This window comes from Schistocerca gregaria, chromosome 7, assembly GCF_023897955.1.
Source record: "Schistocerca gregaria isolate iqSchGreg1 chromosome 7, iqSchGreg1.2, whole genome shotgun sequence".
NCBI classification, from domain to species: Eukaryota; Metazoa; Arthropoda; class Insecta; order Orthoptera; family Acrididae; genus Schistocerca; species Schistocerca gregaria.
In genome coordinates this window covers 538,488,828-538,513,171 of record NC_064926.1, presented here as the reverse complement: position 1 = coordinate 538,513,171, position 24,344 = coordinate 538,488,828, and the positions used below count along the sequence as shown (strand labels likewise).

The window sequence follows — 24,344 nt, the reverse complement described above, 5'->3', positions numbered from 1 at the left end:
GGCAGCACTTTGTGTCAGTTACCTCAACTCTGGTGCATAACGCAATACGACGAAGCAATCACAAACTCAGTAAAGTTTTCGACATAAAAGTTTTCTGGGTATGGTACCGCGTCATAATGTTAGAAACTACTGCTGCTGGAGGAAAACCAACGTTTCGGCCACGGTTGGAGCGGCCTTCTTCTGGGTGTACTGGTGCGTTCTAGCTGCACACAGTCCCCTGCTGATATGCAGGGTCCATGGATTCATGAAGTTCTCTCCGTACCCGTACAAGTCCATCCGCTCGATACAATTTGAAACGAGACTCGTGCAACCAGACTACATGTCTCTAGTTGTCAACAGTCCAATGTCAGTGTTGACGGGACCAGGCGAGGCATAAAGCTTTGTGTCGTGCAGTCAGCCTTCGGCTCCGAAAGCCCATATAGATGACGATTCGTTGAGTGTTTAGCACGCTGACACTTGTTGATGGTTTAGTACTGAAATCTGCAGCAGTTTGAGGAAGGGCTGCACTTCTGTCATGTTGAACGGTTCTCTTCAGCCGTCATTGGTCCCGATCTCGAAAGATCTTTCCCCGGCCCCAGCAATGTCCGAGATTTGATGTTTAACCGGATTGCTGATATTCACGGTACACTCGTGAAATGGTCGTACGGGAAAATCCCCACTTGATCGATGCCTCGGAGATGCTGTGTACTACCGCTCGTGTTCCGACTAACAACACGTTCGAACTCGCTTAAATCCTGGTAACCTGCCGTAATAGCAGCAGTAACCGATCTAACAAGCGTGTTGTTGTCTTATATAGGAGTTGCCGACCGCAGCGCCGTGTTCTGTCTGTGTACACGTCTCTGTATTTGAATACCCATACCTGTACGAGTTTCTTTGGCATGAGAAGCAGTGAGCCCCTGCAGAGGCCGGTGGCACCTTCGCTGCTGTACGATGCCGTCGCCTGGATGCTCGCCTACCCAGTCGTCCGCCTCCGTCCCCACCAGTAGCTTAGTTGTGACTCGAACTGTTTATCTCATCTGTACCGGCCGCTGCTCGGGCGCGCGGCAGCCGGTCGCGTTTCGTTTGCGGTCGCAGTCGCAATCACGCAACGGCAGATACGAGTATACCGGCATCCTTGAGGCAGGTACCCGCCGCTACACGTGTACACAAGGCCCGTGTGGGGCAGCTGTCCTCATCGCTCTCACGGCTAAATACGACAAGTTACGGACCCACCAGGAAACTCTTCCAATGGACCACCATCTCCGTGATGAATGATTCGGTATCCGAGTACAATTTTTGATCACCTGGGACTCACTTTTTTTCTATTTCAGTGCACTACTGGCCATTAAAATTGCTACACCAAGAAGAAATGCAGATGATAAACGGGTATTCATTGGACAAATATATGATACTAGAACTGACATCCGATTACATTTTCACGCAGTTTGGGTGCATGGATCCTGAGAAATCAGTACCCAGAACGACCACCTCTGGCCGTAATAACGGCCTTGATAAGCCAGAGCATTGAGTCAAACAGAGCTCGGATGGCGTGCACATGTACACCTGCCTATGCACCTTCAACAGGATACCACAGTTCATCAAGGAGATGACTGGGTGTTGTGTGATGTCCTTAGTTTAATTAGGTTTAAGTAGTTCTAAGTTCTAGGGGACTGATGACCATAGGTGTTAAGTCCCATAGTGCTCATCAAGAGTAGTCACTGGCGTATTGTGACGAGCCAGTTGCTCGGCCACCATTGACAAGAGGTTTTCAATTGGTGAGAGATCTGGAGAATTTGCTGGCCAGGGCAGCAGTCGAACATTTTCTGTATCCAGAAAGGCCCGTACAGGACCTGGAACATGCGGTCGTGCATTATCCTGCTGAAATGTAGGGTTTCGCAGGGATCGAATGAACGGTAGAGCCACGGATCGTAACACATCTGAAATGTAACGTCCACTGTTCAAAGTGCCGTCAGTGCGAACAAGAGATGACCGAGACGTGTAACCAATAGCACCCCATACCATCACGCCGGCTGATACGCCAGTATGGCGATGACGAATACACACTTCCAAAGTGCGTTCACCGCGATGTCGCCAAACACGGATGCGACCATCATGTTGCTGTAAACAGAATCTGGATTCATCCGAAAAAATGACGTTTTGCCATTCGTGCACCCAAGTTCGTCATTGAGTACACCATCGCAGGCGCTCCTGCCTGTGATGCAGCGTCAAGGGTAGTCGCAGCCATGCTGCTGCAAACGTCGTCGAACTGTTCGTGCATATGGTGTTGTCTTGTAAACGTCCCCATCTGCTGACGTAGGGATCGAGACGTGGCTGGACGATCCGTTACAGCCATGCGGATAAGATGCCTGTCATCTCGACTGCTAGTGATACGAGGCCGTCGGAATCCAGCACGGCGTTCCGTTTTACCCCCCCTGGACCCACCGATTCCATATTCTACTAACAGTCATTGGATCTCGACCAACGCGAGCAGCAATGTCGCGATATGATACACCGCAATCGCGATAGGCTACAATCCGACCTTTATCAGAGTCGGAAAAGTGATGGTATGCATTTCTCCTCCTTACACGAGGCATCACAACAACTTTTCACGAAGCAACGCCGGTCAAGTGCTGTTTGTGTATGTGAAATCGGATGGAAACTTTCCTCATGTCAGCACGTTGTAGGTGTAGCCACCGGCGCCAACCTTGCGTGAATGCTCTAAAAAGCTAATCATTTGCATATCACAGCATCTTCATCCTGTCGGTTAAATTTGGCGTCTGTACCACGCAATCTTCGTGGTGTAGCAATTTTAATTTCCAGTAGCGTATTTTCAAATAACCGTTTCAAACCAATTTAAAATCAGCCGATTGAAGAGTACCTAAAATTTCTCCGGTCGATATCAGCAGACATCGCTGGTGCATAATGTGAAAAAGTGTCTCGTAGACCAGAAATCTGACTTTTCAATGACGAGTGCCGAACAACACAACACAGTAGAAATCAGAAAACAACTTGCTTAGGAAAAGTACAGTTGGGTTTGTCTATGGCAGCCCTGTATTTGTGACGAAACAATGGAAAGTAAAACTACGTAATTGTGTAAGGACTAATGCTTAAAAATTGAAATTCATCGAGCTGCAGTAACAATTACAAGTATGTACTACTGACGAATGTATCGTAACTAAGTATTTCTCGATTTGTGGAGTGAGTAAAACACAAAGATTTAAAGAGATGTGTTTGAAAAATAAACCAATAGATTCAGAACAAAGGTGGGAAGACAACAAAGCATAAAAACATAATCGATGTTGAAACCTGACGCATCAACTAACAACATAACAGTGAAACGTACGTTTATCTTGTAAGCACGAGGTGGGTGCGAGACAGTGAAGAAAGATCCGTTTCTTAATAACACGAAAGAACGCGAATCCTTATTGTGAGAATAATTTTAATAAAACGAACATTAACCCCCTAAAAGACAGACGTTCTTGTGTTGAACTGCATAAAAAGAAAATATTGCATGAAGAGTGTTCGTGGTACTACGTTCTCGTTAGTCACATCAAAATGCACCATGTAGTAAAGACAAGAAGGTGTGAGAAGCAACGATCCTAATTGCGCTCACATCGTTGGGAATGCGAGGACGTATTTAAATGTGGGAGCGAGTGTTTCGCTGACGATAGCACAGTGGGGGAGTTGTGACACCACTCCAGCAAGGCAGCAACTCTTTACTGTGGCGCGGGAAGTCGCAGTTCCAGATGCATTACGCGAGCCGCTGTGTATTGCACAGTAACGTCTGTCGCTTTTTCTTTCGCGGATCAATAGTCTCTTGACAGGTCTGCTACGGCCCATAACGATTTTTATACTGTCCTAATCTCTTCATCTACAAGTAGCACCTACTCCAAACTCCTCAATTATTTATTCTTTGTTTTGTAATCTGTGCCATGTTGAACTGCTGCCCTCTGCCACTCCCTCTAGTACTACAGAACCACGCCTTTATGTCTTAACGTATGTCCTCAACTTTCTGTCCTGTCAGGTAGTTAATGTTTTCCATGTATTAGGTAAAACTCTTACAGTGGATCAGTCTTGAGTGCATTACATCACCCCAGAAACGAATCGGCGATCAAAGTAATTGATCAAAAAGGAGTCTCTTTCATCCGATGGAAAGGTCACGGCCAGTGTTTACTGGAGTGAAAAGTCGGTTACTTGCTTTATTGCCTTTCAGAAAGTTAAACGACTTTTGGCGAATGGTACGTAAATTTTCTGAACCAAGTGGATGAAAAAACATTTTAATCAAGACAATTCACCAGTTCACAAATATGTTTTTATTTAAGGCGAAATGAGGTACGAATTGGTGCAGTATCCATCCATTCAGCAAGTCTGTCAATGCTCGACTTCCTCCTACACCAAGTCCTGCAGAAAGTTCTCACAGAGAAAGGTTTCGGTGCACTGAAGATATTGCGGCATCTTCGGATGATTGTTTCGCAAACCTTGCAGAATGTCGTAATGTTCGGTATAGTACTCTGGCATGAAGTAGGAGTACGTAGAAATCCACAAAAATGTTTTTTGTTATCTAGAGAAAAATATTTCAGCGACAAGCCAACAAATTTTTCTTGTTCTCTTAACGGAACCATAAGTTGGCTGTGTTGGCAGACTCCATCCTTTCTTGCTAATTTTTCAAAACTGTCCCTATGGGCAGCGACATTGTGCTAAAATCCTATCAAGTCTGTCTCACGGCCTAATGAATACATAAAATAAAAAATAAAAAAACCGTATAAGGAATCGGTGATTGTTGGCAAAGACACTGTAATTTTTTAAAAAATTACTTGTCTTTATAATTCACCAAAACAGTTAGAATTCTCCGTGTTATATCTTGTCGAGTACCTTGTTTAGATCTTTAGAACCGTTTATGCAATATTACTTTTGATTGCGTCACATGACGCACGGCGTGCATTAGATCGACACGCACTAGGAAACTCCTTCCAGACCCAGCACCAGCAAAGAATGAAGAGCAGGCACCACTTCCAAGAACAGCATGCGATAGCTAAACTGGTTGTAAATACAGATATAACCGTAGCAAGGCACCACAGACGGTATTTTTTGTTTAGAAATCGTTAATTATTTGAAATTAAATATTGTTTCAAAATTATATTCAACAATTTCAGTATCACAATCTTTTACATTAACATATTTCTAATTTGGATGCTATGTATGTAGCTGCAGAAAGAGCAAATCCTCGCCACCTCAGCAACTCCCCACCCCTGTTGTGATCCTGTTCCTATCTGAACAGTCCTACTAGAACGGGGTGAGCATTAACTTCTTTTCACACTATGTTAACCACTTTACGTTACATGCCGGCTGCATCCGACAGCAAATCTCTGATCCGCATGCTCCAATCTTCGTCTTCCCCTAACCCCACACAACTTTTAATTTCTACTGCTCTTACTGTTTTATCAGCTCCTCATCTACGCCTTGGCTCATGTTCCATCGTTCAAATGGCTCCGAGCACTATGCGACTTAACGTCTGAGGTCATCAGTCGCCTAGAACTTAGAACTACTTAAACCTAACTAACCTAAGGACATCACACACATCCATGCCCGAGGCAGGATTCGAACTTGCGACAGTAGCGGTCGCTCGGCTCCAGACTGTAGCGCCTAGAACCGCACGGCCACTTCGGCCGGCTTGTTCCATCATCCTTTTCCTTCATCTGATTAGGATTTTGACACATTTATCATCTAGTCTGTTCTAATCCAAAGTTCCTCGTGTCGGACTCCACCTGGCTACTTTTCTTCTTCTGAAGTCAGGAAGAGTAGATGCTTCGCATTTAATCTTTTCTCATTTCACCACTTATCATGTTGTTGTTGTTGTTGTTGTTGTTGTGGTCTTCAGTCCTGAGACTGGTTGATGCAGCTCTCCATGCTACTCTATCCTGTGCAAGCTTCTTCACCTCCCAGTACCTACTGCAGCCGACATCCTTCTGAATCTGCTTAGTGTATTCATCTCTTGGTCTCCCTCTGCCCTCCAATACCAAATTGGTGATCCCTCGATTTCTCAGGACATGTCCTACCAACCGGTCCCTTCTTCTAGTCAAGTTGTGTGACAAGCTCCTCTTCTCCCTAATTCTATTCAATACCTCCTCATTAGTTATGACACCTACCCATCTAATCTTCAGCATTCTTCTGTAGCACCACATTTCGAAAGCTTCTATTCTCTTCTTGTCTAAACTATTTATCGTCCATGTTTCACTTCCACACATGTCTACACTCCATACAAATACTTTCAGAAACGACTTCCTGACATTTAAATCTATACTCGATGTTAATAAATTTTTCTTCTTCAGAAACGCTTTCCTTGCCATTGCCAGTCTACATTTTATATCCTCTCAACTTCGACCATAATTAGTTATTTTGCTCCCAAATAGCAAAACTCCTTGCTTGCACTGTAACAAATTTCCTGCCTTTCTGCAGCCGCGTTTGCTTATGTCAGTGCGTAAGTATTCTGTAACACACCCGTAGAATTGTTCTATTTATTTAGAAATTTAAGTCACTGCCAAGTAATTCTCAATTCTCAGGTAATACTGTAGTATTTTATGCATCACAGCAGTTGTTCAAAATTACGTGCACCAATTTAACCCACGGAAAATATATGCTTAGACAATTCTGCCGTGTCATTTCGAAACCGCCCAGTTTACCCGACTACCCAGAGACAGCTTCGATTCTGGGGGAAAATTTCCATGCCCTCGTTACGGGGATCGCATAAGTAAGTTATTTTAGTTATTCACACAGAAAACAATCGAGGGAGGACCAAGTTAGCTGACCTATCGAGCCAAATAAAATACGTCAATATCATCCAAGGAGTGTAGCTAGTTCACGAAATAAACAGTGAAGTGAGAGTGGATTACTTCGTGCTGAAACAAGTTCTTCAAGTAAAGCAGAGTACCTCACATCGTGTACCACGTTACTAAATTGTAACCAATCGCTCTGGACCATATGACAAACATTACAAAGTCTTCAAGGATCCAAAAACTAGAACACGCTGTGACTATATATGACGCAACAGACTAACAAAGGAAATGGAAAAAAAAAAAAAAAATTGCAGAGCAAATTCACAAGTGTAAAGAAAAGGTTCCGCGTTGTATAGTCTGTGTCAGAAATACGAAGCGTAGTCATCGATGAGACTTGACCGAGGTTTATTGTCTCGACATTTATTTATTTGTTTACACGTCTAGTTCCGTAGGACCAATTTGGGCAGCAAATCACCATGGTCATAGAACGAGCCACTACATGAAATTGCATCAGAAAAGTTAATAAAAAAATTTAGAAGGGTAGTACCACTCTGCTGGTAATGTATTAGCATAATCAACAATACAACACATGAACTTGCTTTTTTTTTTCGATCATCTCTTCAACAGAATGACAGGAGAGAGTCATGAGAAACCTCAATTTAGACTTAAATGAGCAAGCATTACTGCTAAGATTTTTTTTTAAATTCATGTGGGATACTACTAAAAATAGGTGCAACAGTATTATGTACACCTTTCTGCACAGGAATCAAGTATGTGCGGTCCAAACGCAGATTCGATTTCTGCCTAATATTAAATGCGTGAAAGCTGCTCATTGTTGGGAATAAGCTCGTACTGTTAACAACTTATAACATTAATATAATGAATGTGGAGAGGCTAATGTCTGAATTCCCAGACTTATGAAGAGGGATCGACAAGAGTTTCGTGAACTTAAACCGTATACAGGTTGAACTACCCGTTTATGAGCCAAAAACACTCTTTGTTAACGGGAAGAATTGCACCAGAATATAATGCTGTATTCATAACCAAAGTCGGTAAGTTTCCCAGTTAGACAATCACTTATTGCAGATACTGTTCTAATGGTACAAGATCCGGAAAATGCGATTTCCATGACAGCTTTCCATGTAATCAAAATGCCAGTTTTAGTGAAATTGTGTGTTAGAAACTATAAAAACTGAGTCATATTGTGATTTAACATCAATTTATTTCCTGCAAGCGATGGATTTACGTCTTGAACTGCGCTGTTTGATACTCTTCCTGCCTGTGTTCCACTTTATATCCCCACTCTCAAGCTAGTGTCAGCAGTAAATACAAATATTTTACAGCTACCTTTAAAGGCCATCGCTTGAAGAAAATTGTTAATAACACACAATTTAACTAATATATATAAGAAATAGTTGGGTTTCGAGCATGATCGCTAAGGTATTCCCCACTTAACCGTGCCCAAGAGGTCGGCTCATATTCTTTCTCATTACTGTGAAAGAAATTACACATCCGCCATTCAACGGCTGTGCTGCCTCAGAACGAGAGACCGTAATTACTGTTAGGAAAATCACTAAACTAAAACTTTTGAGATTTCGGCGACGTCCAGCACTGACTGCGGGTGTAAGCACGCCGCCGTTGTTACTACGTGGTATTCACAGCGCTTCAGACTGAAGTGTGTGGGGCACTGTGTTGCAGACGACGGGAGAAGGGGAAGCGAGACACAGGCGACAAGTTCTTGAAAGATATCTGGTACAGCGCATCACAACTGCTCAAGGAACCTGTGCAATTACTACTGAATGCTGACAGAGTTGGTATAAGAGGTGCCACCAGCTAGAGACTGGGAGAGAATGGGGAGCACTTACAAGGCGACACCATGTAGCTCGTCCGTTCAGCCGAACTCGCAGGACCCTGCGTATCCCGTGACGGGAAAACCATAATGGAAGATAAGTACCGACAGTAAGTCTCCGACACCCGAAATTCGACTAGTACTGCAGAACCATACCGCATTTTATACTGTATGTTTTGATCGAGCGAGGAGTCGCACTCGCAACTTAGAAATCTGGATGTGGTAATACAGAGAGCGGAAATAGTCTACAGGCTTTATACTTCGCAAATCACTCCAACGTGTAGTTCTGAGGAATGTTTTCTTTGTACCACACATTAAAATTTCTGTCCAGTCTGTACCCGAGGAAATAATAGGTATGGTACATCACTGTTACTGACCCAGGTTACTGACTCAGTTAGTGAGCTATGAATCCAATATTATGTGGGTTTACTGAAACGCACGTTCCAACCTGATGCAACAGACACAAATCAAAATTTGCGTAGTTCAGATGGTAAACATGCATCAGATACTGTTTTGGGAAGCAAAATCCTATAGGAGGTGATATATTGTTACATTCATACGACCTGAGAATTGCTTCAAAAAGTCAGCAGTCTCAATCACTATGCAGATTTAAATGTTTGATATACAGGGAGCCTCTCCACATTAATTAACGTGGGGTCAGCTGGGGATCGAACAGTTAACGCCAGGATTTGTATTTCTGACGTGCAAGTAGATTTATACTGAATTCGTTCCCTGCAACGTTTAAATCTAAAGATTGAAATTCTCTTTCAGAGTAAGTTAAGTTATTTAGTACTAGAATCATAGCCTTTTTCAACTGTTGTAATATTGCCGCTATGAATTCAACACACAGGATTTTTTTGTCGTCTTTTGCATGCTAATCGTACCTATACTCCATTCAGCCACAGAATATGCATTGCAAGCCATAAACTGCAAAGTCCAAAAGGATGCCTTTAGCTGTCTGAAATGTGTAGTCACCTAGAATTGCTGCAAGACTGAGGCGTTTCCACAGAAAAGTAAACACGTTCGCGTTACGTGCTTGGTTTTGCGACACATGGTGCACTTTTGTTGTCAGTGGTCTTGTCTCGCCGTGCGGACTACAGCACACGCTCGTATTTTTTTAACTGGTTTCGTTTTCTACAGCGTACAACTTTTTTACGTCGAAGTGTAAGGCTGAGTATAGTAGCATTAGCATTGGTACGTTCACTGGATCAGCTCAGTATCGATATAACCTATCACACATTTATTACTGCACGACGACTATAGATCTGGTTGAATGTGAACTAACTTTCAATCTTCTGGTACAGCATCACATCTTAGACGCTTCACTGCTGGTTTTTTTCGATTTTTTCACAGTCCATGGTTTACTTATAAACAATGCTGGCTCCAAACGTCTTCTCAGAAATTTCTCTCTCATACTAAGTCCGATATTTTATACTAACAGATTTTTCTGGCCAAGAATGTTCTCTCTCAGTGTGTTAGTCTGTCTTTTATGGACCCTTTACTTCGTCCGCCATGTCTTATTTTGTTTCAAGTTAGTAGAATTCCTCAATTTCGTCTGCTCCTTGGTCCCTAGTTTTGGTGTTTAATTTGTCGCTTATCTACTTCATTTTTCTCATCATTACGTTCATCTTTCTTCGGTTTACTCTCAGTCTATACTGTGTGATTGTTGCACATAATACACCCTGCAGTTGTTACTCACTTCCACTGAGGGTAGTAATGTCATCAATGAATCTTATTGTTATTCAGGCGTTCCCCGAGGTAGTGTTATAGGCCCTTTGCTGCTCCTTATCTATATAAACGCTTTGGGAGACAATCTGAACGGCCGTCTTCCGTTGTTTGCAGATGACGCTGTCGTTTATCGACTAATAAAGTCATCAGAAGATCAAAAACTGCAAGAAGATTTAGAAAAAATATCTGAATGGTGCGAAAAGTGGCAGTTGACCCTAAATAATGAAAAGTACGAGGTCATCCACATGAGTGCGGAAAGGAACTCGTTAAACTTCGGTTACGCGATAAATCAGTCTAATCTAAAAGCCGTAAATTCAACTAAATACCTAGGTATTCCAATTACGAACAACTTAAATTGGAAAGAACAGATAGTAAATGTTGTGAGGAAGGCTAACCAAAGGCTGCGTTTTATTGGCAGGACACTTAGAAAATGTGACAGACCTACTAAGGTGACTGCCTACACTACGCTTGTCCGTCCTCTTTTAGAATACTGCAGCGCAGTGTGGGATCCTTGCCAGGTAGGACTGATGGAGTACATCGAAAAAGTTCAAAGAGAGGCAGCACGTTTTGTATTATCGGGAAATATGGGAGAGAGTGTCACAGAAATGATACAGGAATTGGCCTGGAAATCATTAAAAAGAAAGGCGCTTTTCGTTGCGACGTAATCTTCTCACGAAACACCAATCATCAACTCTCTCCTCTGAATGCGAAAGTATTTTGTTGACACCGACCTACATAGGGAGGAACGATCACCACGATAAAATAAGGGAAATCAGAGCTCGTACGGAAAGATATAGGTGTCCATTATTTCCGAGCGCTACACGAGATTGGAATAATAGAGAATTGTGAAGATGGTTCGATGAACCCTCTGCCAGGCACTTAAATGTGATTTGCAGAGTATCCATGTAGATGCAGATATTCTTTCACTCTGAATTTTAATCCCACTTCTGAAACAATACTTTAATTTCCGTCGCTGCTACTTCGGTATATACATTGAACAGTATGTGCGAGACACAATTCTTGGTCTACCATTTATATTTTTTCCTCTTTGTTCTTGTAAATATTAGAAATTACTCTTCTTTCCCTACAGTCGACACCTGCTTCCCTGAGAATTTCGAAAATCTTGCACCGTTTTGATCTGTTTGAAGTCCTGCATCTGTTATCAACCCTGAAGCCAAACTGATCGCCATCTGAAATATCTTTAATGCTCTTCCGCACGCATGCAGCCCGAGTTTCAGCCAGCTGTGGAACCGCTGGCCGCTGTAGCAGGTTCCCGCGCAGCGCGCACGGCACGTTACACAGCGTCTCCCTCAAGTGATTCAGCGGAAGTGCGCCACAGTCGCGTTATCGCAGATTGCTCAGGCAGGCGCGCAATTCGTCTCGCTTTCAATTCCATACTCTTTTTTTTCCCTCCTTAATTTTCGTGTCTTCTCTACTCCACTTTTCGCTTCGTCGCATCGCATTATGATAATCTATTTTGCTTTCACATTGCCACATACAGGGACATACAAGGACCGCAAAAAGAAAAGACCAACCAACAGTTAGCATTACAGCAGCGCCCAAGCTATTTCCACCGTAACATTTATTTCAGTATCGCGAGCATTTTTATCAGCGATCGGTGGTGTAGCTGATCTATTGTAAAGTGCATGAGCAAGCATATTCCTTTAAATTAAAACACTGCGGTGATAATAGCCTCATCGTGGATAACTCTTTTGACATGTTTAGTTCTGATCTTGTAGTTCCTTTGATTACCGGATCAGATGTATGTATATTATATATTTTGTACAGAAAAAATTTTCTGGTGTCTTTTTACAAATTTTCCTTACTGTGTACCCATTCCGTTTAGTTGAATTTTTAGCATTCTTACGAACTTGCACGTTTTCGCTATGTCTATGTCTCGCTTCCAATCGGTGCTGTACTCCAAGCGTACACAAACCCTCGACATCAAGCCACCAGTACCACACTTTAATTGAAATTGGGTTTCCTCGCTTGCTTACGGTTTCACTGCATCGAACTCTTTTTACGCAGTCCCGCTTCCTGAATGCAAGAACCTCTTCGCTTTTGTTATATCTTGTCCAGCATCGACGTCTATCTGTGTATTACTCCGCTTTTTATATTCAACACTCGTTATTCATAAGTGGCTAACCGTAATTCTGTGATAAAAAGCGTATCCACGCAACTGAATATTTCTGTGCCTTCCTCATCTCAAACTGGAAAGACAACGCAGTCTGTGTTTCTTCGCATGTACGCCTAATCTTTTCTGCCTCTATCTGTTAAAATATGCCTCATGTTGTAAACCACATCGAACGAAAAAAAAATAATTATATACTAAGTCTTCGTTCTGAACTACATGTAAAATATAATAAAACGGGTGAATGTTAGCCCAGTTACCAGGTGATAAATTCTCCTTTCCCCACTGTCTAATGCTGTCTGTCTGGACAGGTGAGCTGTATGCTCGACCAAAGTTATCTCGTTGACCTCGTCACAAGGCATTAGGCATTTTACGTAGCACCCTGGAATCTAATGTTCTTTTGTTTAAAAAAAATGGCTCTGAGCACTATGGGACTTAACTGCTGTGGTCATCAGTCCCCTAGAACTTAGAACTACTTAAACCTAACTAACCTAAGACATCACACACATCCATGCCCGAGGCAGGATTCGAACCTGCGACCGTAGCGGTCACGCGGTTCCAGACTGAAGCGCCTAGAACCGCACGGCCACACCGGCCGGCAATGTTCTTTTCTCTCGAGGCATATTTTTGGATTAGTCTCTGGCAACCAGGAAAACTGTTCTTATAGTAGTAATCGAATTCTCTGACTCCCGCCACTGGACTGAATTATTTCAGTAAGACATTACATATTTCCTTTAAAAGACTTGAAACATTTACGAGACAATGAGTTCTTCAGCAATACACCAAACTTACATACAGTTCAAAACGCCACGTCGTTTGCAATGTTAACACGGAAAATCCGTCAACCAGTGGATGTCATGTGATAAGTGCTCAACAGGGTTGAGGATCAGCTCAAGGTTCTCCAACTAAACAAAGACCACACAATGGACTTGCATACACCATTAAACAATGTACGTTCTGAATGAGGAAACTAAGAAAGAATAGAAACTAATACTGTCAATATTTTAAACACACACACACACTTTACGTAACGAACCAATGTTGTCACCAGTACAATGAGAGATAATTTGTTTCTGACCTGAGGAGGAGGAGGTTAGTGTCTAACGTCCCGTCGACATCACGGTCATTAGAGACGGACCACAAGCTTTAGGGAACGATGAGGAAGACATCGGCCGTGCCCTTTCAAAGGAACCATCCCGGCATTTGCCTGAAGCGATATAGGGAAATCACGGAAGACGTAAATCAGGGTGGTCGGACGCGGATTTGAACTGTCGTCCTCCGAATAGCAGACCATTGCGCTACCGTTTTTGACCTGATGTTGAGGCTCTAAATCCTAGAAAAACTCAATGTAAGACAAGATTTTGAGACTTCATTCTGAGTACAGTTCCTTACTAAATTCCATAAATCGCAAATGCAGAAATCTTAATAAACTGTGTTTTTCGGAAATACAGTAACTTCTCGAGACACCTTACAGTGCTTTTTTGCGAAAATGTGAATGAAAGCTTGTTTAATGAAATGAGTTTTTGTGCATGAACATGTACTTTCTAAACCGAACAATCTTTTGCAGCCTTGTTTGGGACAGAGCATCTGAAAAAAACCGTGTTTCTTGGTTGAACAGTCAGATAGCAACTTTATAGTTTTATGAGGAGGCTACAGTTCAGTGTTACCGATACGATCCAGAACACTTGGTTCATACTGGACATATGGCCGGATTTGCGAATCAGCTGACGATTTCTTAAAGATCAGAACGCAGTTCTCTTTCTTGAAGGGGCAACAGGAACAAAAAATTAGCGATTATTTGAAGTGTGCTTCAGCGAATTGCGGCGAGACTACTACACAGTTGCTCGTGGCATAATGTTTCGCTCCAGTGCCGGTTATACAAGCGGCGCATGGCGCTGCGCTGGTTGCGTCGTTTCGCCTACTCCGGCGTTTGCTTAAACGCTACTCGCTCCGGTCAATAAATACACACAGCTCACGTAACACGCTTTTGTGTTAAATGTCTTACAAAAACACGAAGCAAATGCGTCTCGTCGTTTTTAGCGCGGTAGGAGAGATGGGGACACCGGATGCTAAAATTTTTCACTACGCAACAGGTCGAGGTACAGCCACAACCGTTGACGGATATATGTTGGCTCTTGATCATATGATGTATCTGAGAATGCGTCATGCATCGATTCCCGCCCTGTGTGCTTTTGGATCAAACCGCGTGGCTAAGCAATCGATAGCGATTAGTGTCAAGCTTCAATCGCATTTGTGTGGATAAATCCGTTGTGCAAAGTAAATAGGCACTCTGAAGTAGGTCAGCGGTAGAAAAATCGAATGCCTAAGGATGAAAAACTTCGTAGGGAGCTATAGTTGTAGATTTAACGTGAGACATTTCTTAGCTGTGCAGTGTTCGACAAAATATGATTTAAAAAAAAACCATTGTGTGAAAAACTAGTAAAACAATTGTGAGAGTTTAGTCGCGTTTAGCTAACGCATGTTAGTTTTGAAAAACGTAAGGAGCGTAAGAAATGTAAATATTGGAAACGTTAGATAGCAAGGAACAAGTGTTATAGCAAAAATATTTACTAGCACTGCGAATGAATACATGAGGTTGAGCGGGCACACAAGTTTGACATGGTTAAAGATCGTGGGTTTGGCACATTTGTTAGTAAAATACCGTTCGCCTGAAATACTATCTACCAACAATATTGCAGGTATGTCTGCGGTTCTTCTCTACGATGACAAAAAAAGCAGAAAGAAACGCGTAGAATATCACACATGATTTTCAATTTATTATGTTTTAATTTAATAGAACATAAAGAGAAGGCCGTATTTTTTACCAAGAGCACGAGGAAATGTGATGAATTAGACAAAACTGTTAATAAATGTCTTCGAGAAGATTTAAAAAGATAAAATGAAAATAAAATAGGAGAAACAATTGATAACAATACGTATATGAAGAAGACACCACAAAGTTATATTCTTTAGACACCACAAATTATCAGTTACGATGGCAGTCGACTCATTAACAACAACTGAGAGAAAATTGTTCAAGCATATCAAAATTCCTTTAAATATTTGCATAGTTGAAGATGTGAATCAGAAACACAGATAATAATTTGCAATTATGTTTTAACAGCGTCAGGCGTCACCAGTTTCGACTGTCGGAAGACAAGACCGGGCACAGGGAGTTCTTCATGTTCAGTTTAGCTCAAAAACTGAAACTGAACCTAAGAAAATTCATAAAATTTAAACACTGATGAGAACATTCAGTGCGTCAACAATACGACAACACAGCGCACGAAACCTCTGGTTACTTGTAAAGTGTTGGAAAATATCACAGACATCTGAACTGAAAATAATGAGATTGCGGAAGCAATGCGAGATGAGGTGAGTAAATAAAATGAAAGTATGAGGAGAGGAAAGGAAAGACAAGGGACAATGCCGTTTCAATTGAAATAGTCAAAGATGCACGAAAAAAAATCAATATTTGCAAAACGTTTTCGAAAGAAGAATGCCAAAGAACTCTAACAGAGACGTAGTTATTCTCCTACACTAGAATAGAGACAGACAAGGTGTAAAAGAAAGTACAGATCTATTACTCTCCTATCAGCAACGTAAGATTTTTCATCAAAATTATAACCAACAGCATAGGAAAAAAACTGTGCACTTTCATCAGACATAGGAACAAGCTGGCTTCAACAGTGAGTATAGCACAATGGGCCATTTGCATAGCGTCAACAAATTTACACAACGGAGCAATTAGTATTAAGTATCACTTCGTATGGCATTCACACATTTTGAGAAAGCTTTTGACGCAGCTTCAACAAAGTAGGTAGTAACAGCCCTTCGGAAACGGGTAACTGGTTAAATTTACGTTAATATACTGAAGAGTTAATACATTCACGGTACAACTTTCATTAGGCTTCGTGAGGTAAGTGAGAAGTTTAGAACTGAAACATGCCCGAGAGAAGGAGATGTTACACTACCAAAACTATTCTCAGAATTGTTAGAGGAAGTTTTCAGAACCTTGAAGTAAGAAAATGAAGTAGAAATGCGGATTAATGGAACGATCTGAAGCATCCTCGTTTTGCTGATCACTTTTTATCGTTTGGGTCTAATGCAAATAAACGTCAGCAACGAACTGAAGAACTTAATTGGGCAAGTTTGAAAGCAGGCTTCATAATCAGAACACTGTAATGAATAATAAACAGCATTATAGAAGACAGGGAACAAGTGGGTGCGTTTTTGTAGATAGGACAATGAGCGGATGGAGAGTAAGATAATTAAACAAAATTACGAAAATAGCCTGCTATTGGTAAACTAAGTAGTTTCAAAACTAAGCATTCTATGTACCTGAAAAATAAATTTTGTAAAAAGTTTGAATTGTCAGTTTTCACTTGTGTCAATGAAACACGAACTTTTAGTTCGTTGAAAAACTGTCCCTCAGCGGGCAGTAGAGAGATGCATAATGGAGTTACTGAGAGAGGCAGGAAGAGAAACAAGTGTGTCGGGGAACAGGCTGGAGTGCAAGACGCAATTTAAACGGAAATTAATGGCAGATGACTGGGGCTTGTGGCCAGGAGAATGGAATGCTTTGAGAGTAACAAAACACCGTACTGACCGCCTAATTGAAATGGGCAGCTGTTGAAATCCAGACATCCAAAATTAAGGTTTCTCGTTGGCTCCCTCAACGCTTACCGCATATCCCGGGCCAGTTCCTTTCCCAATCCGAACTTCAGCTGCGGCGTTAACGGCCTCATCGTCTACGGAACGTTAAATCCTGATGTTTGCTTTTTCTGTCTCTCCCCCTTGGTATAAAGAGCTCAGACCTATTCCGTAGTTTGAGCTCATCCAGTTAAGATTGGTCATTTTTTTAATGAAAAAGACGACGCTCAGTTTTTTTTCTGTGAAGAGCGCTACAAGAATTGTTACAGGCACATGCTGTCGAGGGCTCTTAGCACTACTTTCGCCACACTTCGGTGACACTAAGTTCGCCGCCAGATACTGTCCTGAACTCTGACACCAGAAAACACCCCAAATATTAATTACCTTGTACTGTAGTGTAGTACTCTCTGAGGAGACCACGGTCACGTCATGTGTGATACAATATGAAGGTGACTGAATGTAGGGCCGCAATAGCTTCGTGTAGACCTATTGGCTGACTACGTTCAGCTACGTAAGGCAGATCCCAGAATGAGATTCATTGTAATAATTCTAATGAATCATAATTGGCATTATTCAACGACGAAGGTAACTACTTACGAATATCTCATGTAATCGATAATTTACCACCGTTCGTCACTCTGTGACTGTTACTAGTTTGTATCAAAACATGGAGCGATGGTATATTCCTCTGAGCACTACGGGACTTAACATCTATGGTCATCAGTCCCCTAGAACTTAGAACTACTTAAACCTAACTAACCTAAGCACATCACACAACACCCAGCCATCACGAGGCAGAGAAAATCCCTGACGCCGCCGGGAATCGAACCCGGGAACCGGCGAAGGTATAAAGAAGATCTGGACGATACACGCGTATCAGAAATAATTGGGAAACGTTACAGCTTTATTACTCTGAAAATTCCGTGGCCTACATACCAATACTAGTCAAAAAATTTGTGCCTTGCACGTACATTTAGTGTAGTGAAAGCGGCAGTAGCGTTAAGGAACTTAAAGGGAAACGTACACGGTGGCGTTCCTCCCGTGCGCCATATGCAATGGAACAGGAAATGTTAATGTGATCTGGTATTATACTTCCACCTTCCACCATACGCGGAACGGTGTTTTCCACGTGATACTTTTGCTTCGGCTACTTTAAAAACAGCTTTTGTAAAAGAAGTGTGTTCCGCTTACCAGTATTTTTATCGATAATTGAAATTTTGCGTTCATCCACATTGATGCCGACTATAACATGAACCGATGTGTAATATTTGAACTAATTAATGAAGAAACTGTTTCAAAAAACGCTGATCTTGATAATATACTCGTTCCAAAGAAAATGTTTTGTTTGTCTAAGCTCTTCCGTAGCCGGTAGATCGCGAAAGACGGAATATCTTCTCAAAGTAATAGCGATGACTGTAGCCGGGAGCCTTATTGGATGTACTTTCCCTGGTTTTACTCGCCTCTTTCGCATGTCAACACTTGGCGTGTACTCTGTAGAGTGCGTGCGCTTCGTCGGTGTGTATAAGAACAGACGCCTGTTACCTGCTGTAGATATTATACAACGTAATTAAACATATTTCAGTGTTTCAAGAACAACTAATTAATAATAACACGCGAATATTTCATAGTAATTCTTTTTTGCGACCAATGAATCCAAATGCATATCCAGTATCAGTATATTTGTCCGATACGCTTTAGAGTTCCGTTCTTTTACACTGTAAGTTTCAAATTCTATTACAAGCATAACTTGTCTCAAGTTATATTGTTTTTTAGTATACCTACTATTGAAAATGTGCTAGATGACATGCGTGGGTTAACCTGCAAAGAATGGATCATAATATTTATAAGGAAAAGAAATACGGGGTTTAACGTCCCAGAGACGACGAGGTCGTTAGAGGAGGAGCACAGGCTCGAACAGTACAAGGATGGAGAAAGAATTACCCCATGTAGCCACTTTCAGAGGACCCGTCCCGGCATTTGCCTTGAGCGGTTTTGCGAAATTACGGAAAACGTGAATCTGGATGGCAGAGCGCGGATTCGAAGCTCCGTCCTCTCAAATATGAGCCCAGCGCGCCCAGGTGGCCAGTGACAGTGGTAGTAGGAGCAGAATAATCATTGGAGTGAATCCGAAAACAATCCGGATCCTGCAGCCAAAGTACCAGCACCAAACACGAGGTGAGCTGAGCTGTTATTGAACGCTATTAAATTTGTTTTGATTCGGAGGTCAATAATCGTTAATTATGTAAGTAATGCTGCTTAGGAGGGATGAAATAGAGAAAGCGCTTTGAGGTGCTAGAATTAAATATAACATTTAGAACGTGAGCTCTGTTGTGAATGGTTACTCCAGATAGTAGCACTCCCACTCTTAGAAGCGCGATGGGTGTTGCTGATATTACACTATACTAGCGGATTACTACTTGCTATGTTTCTTTGTCAGTTTCTCTTCAAAAATCACATTCAAACTTCATACTCTGAATTTTGAACTATTTTCGATGACGTATGCTGTGTTGATATACTAGTTTGAGGCTGTATTCTGCTATCGCGAGTACACAACCATTTAAAAAGTAAGCGCCAGTTACCCCCAAGTCCCCTTTGAGAGGCTAGCTGTTACTGGTTGGCACCGAAACGACGTTATTTCCTAGCAGTGATCCAATGTAGCATAATATTTATCTAGAAATCCGGAACCACCACATCTAAATAGCCTTTAATTCAGAAAATATTCAATCGAAATGACAGGCTACGTAGTTACGTCTGCAGAAAAAAAAATCGGAAAGTCCAGACTTTCCTAAACAATCAGGCTAAGGGGGACTAGCTTTAATTTTACGTTTCTTAAATTTGCCGGAGAGCGTTGTTGCTAGTTAAAGTTGTACATTACTTTGGAATCGATTTGTCTTTGCGCATTAGATAGCGCTATCCGTCCCTGTTCCTTGCTTAGGAGACGTTTCAGCGTATTCAAATTGCGCTGCTTGCTTGCTCAGTTGTTGCGAGTTACACACGTATTTCAGGTTTCGATTTAGTGTCAAAAATCACCTAAAGCACACACGCACATTACTGTGTTTATTTGGTCACGGAAACGGACAGATTCCACCCTTTGTCAGAGTAAGATGGCAAAGACGTGATGAATGAAATGAAACAACACGATATATAACTGGAAAGCAGCTTTTATTTTACCGTATTTTTTATGTTTCTGTAATATAAATTTAAAGTTTATTGAACTAGAGCAGTGGCGCGGGACAGAAAATTATTCGCAAACTTTCGTGGGGAGTTCTTCGTGTTGTTTGCCACTAGCTTTAGCGAACGCCGCACACAGTCTTCCACTGATGTTCGCAGACAACTCCCTCAGACGTCCTGGCACTAAGTACAGCTCTGCGCAGTCACTAATTGACGCGGACGTCTGCAGAATACTGAAATCTAGAAAGACAGAACTAAATCTATGAAAATGTTGTCAGACAAGAAAATTGAGTCCTCTGATCGGTGGATGAATTTTCTGGCTGCAGAACAGTCACTTTGATAGCTTATTTTCTGACTCTTCTTATGTGTTCTCGGAACTAACAAACTGGTAGACACAGGTGACGTGTCTATTTGGCAACGTGCAACACACTCTTCGGGTATGTTCGATATAGGTTACTCATAAAACAGAGAAGCTGGTCGCCATGTGAGAGCCACAACTGATCCATTGATACTTAGAGTAGAATGAAGGAAGATTAGGATTTTAGCGGCCCTGTCGAATTTGGGACCATTAAAGATGTGGCAGAAGCGTAATTCGCAAAGACAGGATAGATAATCAGCCTTTACGTTGTTGAAATAAATACCGCGATATTCGGCTGAGTTTATTTGGGGCTGCCACGGGGATCTGCAAAAGTGCTCGGATTGGAGTCCGCACAGCTTTTCTTCTAAATGTGCCTACCGTGCATCAGCCACCGAGTGTACCGAAATTGTAAGTCGAAAGCATGAATTGCAGTTGTGCATGTGTACAACTCTGAACTGTATATCCGAATTCGCAACTTTAACACGTTAATTTTTATTCCAGCGTACACACATCTCCAATAGAGAATATTAATAAACATCAAAATTACTGCTACTACATCTCAGACTATCGAAGCTTTTTTTTTCTGGAATATAGAAAAGAGGTGTGATGTCCTCGATGGTCCTTAGAACGTCCAGTAACAGTGTCCAGGCTGCACCCTGCTTTAATTTCTCGTTAAGCGGTAGATCGCTCTATAAATCAGTCGATACGTCAAAGGCACGCAAGGATGTACAACTCTGTATACCAAATTCTTCAAACTAACCTACGCGTTGTTGACTGTTACACTTCAGCGTGTAACAGCCAGCTATCATTAAAACGGAAGACTTCCTTTATGTCGCAGTATGTAAGAACAATGGTCGTTAAACTTGTGCCTAGTATGTGGAACCTCCGAAGTTTCCCGCGCACAAGAAACAAATTACCCTCTGATGGACCTCAGCAAACTCTGGCTCATCGAACAACAGATAGTGTTAGATGTAGGACTATGTGGCTCACTCTCAATAGAACTACTGTTGATTGTCACTAACAAAGGTTTGGTAAACCGAGCACGTAATGCGACGCTGACGTAATTTCCTAAATTCATTGCCTGAGTATTTTGGTGATTAAGTGATGCGAAAAGCAAAAGAATGATTCATAATGGTCGTAACAGAGAATTTTGATTCTACATCTAGAATAGCAGCCAGAAAAAAAAAACACAGAAATTTTCAAACATAGGAATTACACAGCCAACCGTTTGGAAATAACTGTTTGGTACATTGACCAAGGTTTCGACGCATCTACGGGTGTCTTCATCAGAATGAAAATTTGAGATAACTTATAGAAAATTAAGCATGACAAAAAAAATTCTTTGCACTAGACACTAAAAGATCTTCCAGTTATCTTGTCATTTCATAACTACCACTAGTGTATTAATTGTTCTGTTAGATCAACATTGACAGGTTTACTCTGTAGCAAATAGGCATACACACACACACGTCTCATGGTAGACTGAAGACTTAGGGCCTACCTGAATATTTATTGCATTTGAGGTACTTACATTGTTTTAGCACTGTCGTACAAAATTAAAAAAGAACAGGATGGAAAACCGTCAAAGATTTAAGCGACAATCTGAAATGATATGTAACTGTATTACTTTAGCAGAGTGTTCTCTGAAATGGACACTAGTGAGAAATTAAAACTGGTACTAAAATCACGACGAGTGGCAAATGAAAACTTCCTACTGGTGAGATCCTCCATTACGCATTAGGCTACTTGTAAATATTGGGAATACTTCTTCGACTGTCTATTCTGGTGAGGATAATGAAAGAAACGAATTCTGCACTGTGAACCGTAGCTTAAAGCAAACCCTTCTCCCGGAGACTATCTGCAATTCTACTTTGCCTAGTGTGTGACAGTCCTCCTTTGGTATCATAAGTGTGGTAACAGGCTAATCTACACTACAGTGTTCTACGCTATCTATATAAACAAAAATTGAGAGACAAATTCAGGAAAGTTGTGTAGTACAATTGACGAATCTAAAGCTAATATTTTGATGCATAATACGTACACAAAACTATTAAAAAAAAGAATGGAGGGGGAGCACACTACATAACACTTTCTACATCGTTTATTTTATTTGTTTGGTTGCTGTTAAAAATCAATAGTTATTTGCTTTTTTTCTCTGTCTTCAGCATACAGCAGTTTAAATTATTGTTACACCTTTATCGAAATAGAACGGGGTTAAAGTTGTCTACGTCAAAATACGCAAAAAGGGTTAATAAACGCCAAGCAATGATGATGCTTTGTCAGTAAAAGCAAAACACACTTAAAGTGCAAAACTCTTAAGACAGGAAAAATCAAGTATCCAGAAATAAACAACCGACATTTTTCGTTGTCACGTATTTAGAAATGAAACTGAGGTTGTAGTGACTTCCGCATTCCGATAATACACTCTTCAGAAAGCATGGCTTTGAACAACTGAAAACGAATGATCTTAAAAGTTGGACATTGTTGTGGGAGCCGTTGTAATAATGTGAACGCTGTATATTGTTGTGGGAGCCGTTGTAATAATGTGAACGTTGTTTATTGTTGTGGGAGCCGTTGTAATAATGTGAACGTTGTTTATTGTTGTGGGAGCCGTTGTAATAATGTGAACGTTGTTTATTGTTGTGGGAGCCGTTGTAATAATGTGAACGTTGTTTATTGTTGTGGGAGCCGTTGTAATAATGCGAACGGCCGACACAATCTGCGCAGTCTGCGAAAGTGCGTTGGCGCGAATAGTCGTAGCAGCGATGTGCGTTTAAGCGTTGCATGAGTATTACAAGGTCGTCAGGCTATTTCGTGTAGATAAAGTAAAATGTCTAGTGCTGTGGCGCAAATAATCATTTCATTCAAACTTAAAGTGTCGTGTTGGAATTGCAGCCCGAAAATAACCGCCGCGTATAAGTTAGTTATTAATTTATAACTGGACTCAATTTTAGAATTTATTAACCTGGATTTCATGAACAGGGTTTATTAATACATGCTACAGACGCGTGCCGTAGCCTAAAACAGCATTTTAACGTCACAAAATCTTCGCTTTTACAGAGGTTTTAGCTATAGTAAGTAAAACATTGGCCCTGAGGTTCGCTGGCACGATCTTCAGGTACAACGAGGGTAAGTTTGGTGACACGGGACATATCGCGGCTAGGCACTTACTGGCAGACATGAGGCTGTGCTCGGCGGTCGACATGACGGCCAGGGCGCAGCTGCTCGCGGCTATCGGCGCGGCGCCATCGACAGCGGCGGTGGACTGCGGTGCGCTGGGCTGCGGCCTAGGCTAGGCTCGGCTGTCCTCGCGGCGGCAGACGCACTGCAACTGGCCGCCGGCCGAACGCGGCCTCCCCGCCACTGCCCGCTGGGCCACGCCCCCAGCCAATCAACGGCTTCGCGCGCCTGTCGGCGGCGCGCGCATGCGCACTGCGAGCCCGCATCCCCACCACAGAGAGCCGACCGCCGGCAGTGCCGTTGCACGGGTGTTGCGGCTTGCCTAACACGAGGCGCCACCGTGAAAAGACACATTTCACGCAAATCGACCACGTGCGACTTCTTACGGCTGCTTCACGCTAGGCCAAGCATTTAGTCGAGTGCCGCGTGGCTGAGTAGTTAAGGTGTCACTACAACATTGTCGATTAAGTAACTCAACGTGTTTTCAGTCAAGTGGCAAGAACACACCTAGCGAGGGCAGGG

At 42.0% G+C, this 24,344-nt stretch overlaps 1 protein-coding gene across 1 annotated transcript in view; it reads right to left on the bottom strand.

The window, feature by feature from the left end:
- LOC126281621 (paired box protein Pax-6-like) overlaps nucleotides 1-23,958 on the bottom strand; it is a 411,130-nt gene extending 387,172 nt beyond the window's left edge. The window contains exon 1 of the mRNA XM_049980743.1: nucleotides 23,814-23,958. The gene's annotated coding sequence lies outside the window, so the exon portion shown is untranslated. The remainder of the gene's footprint in view (nucleotides 1-23,813) is intronic.
- Between the last annotated feature and the right edge of the window lie 386 nt (nucleotides 23,959-24,344).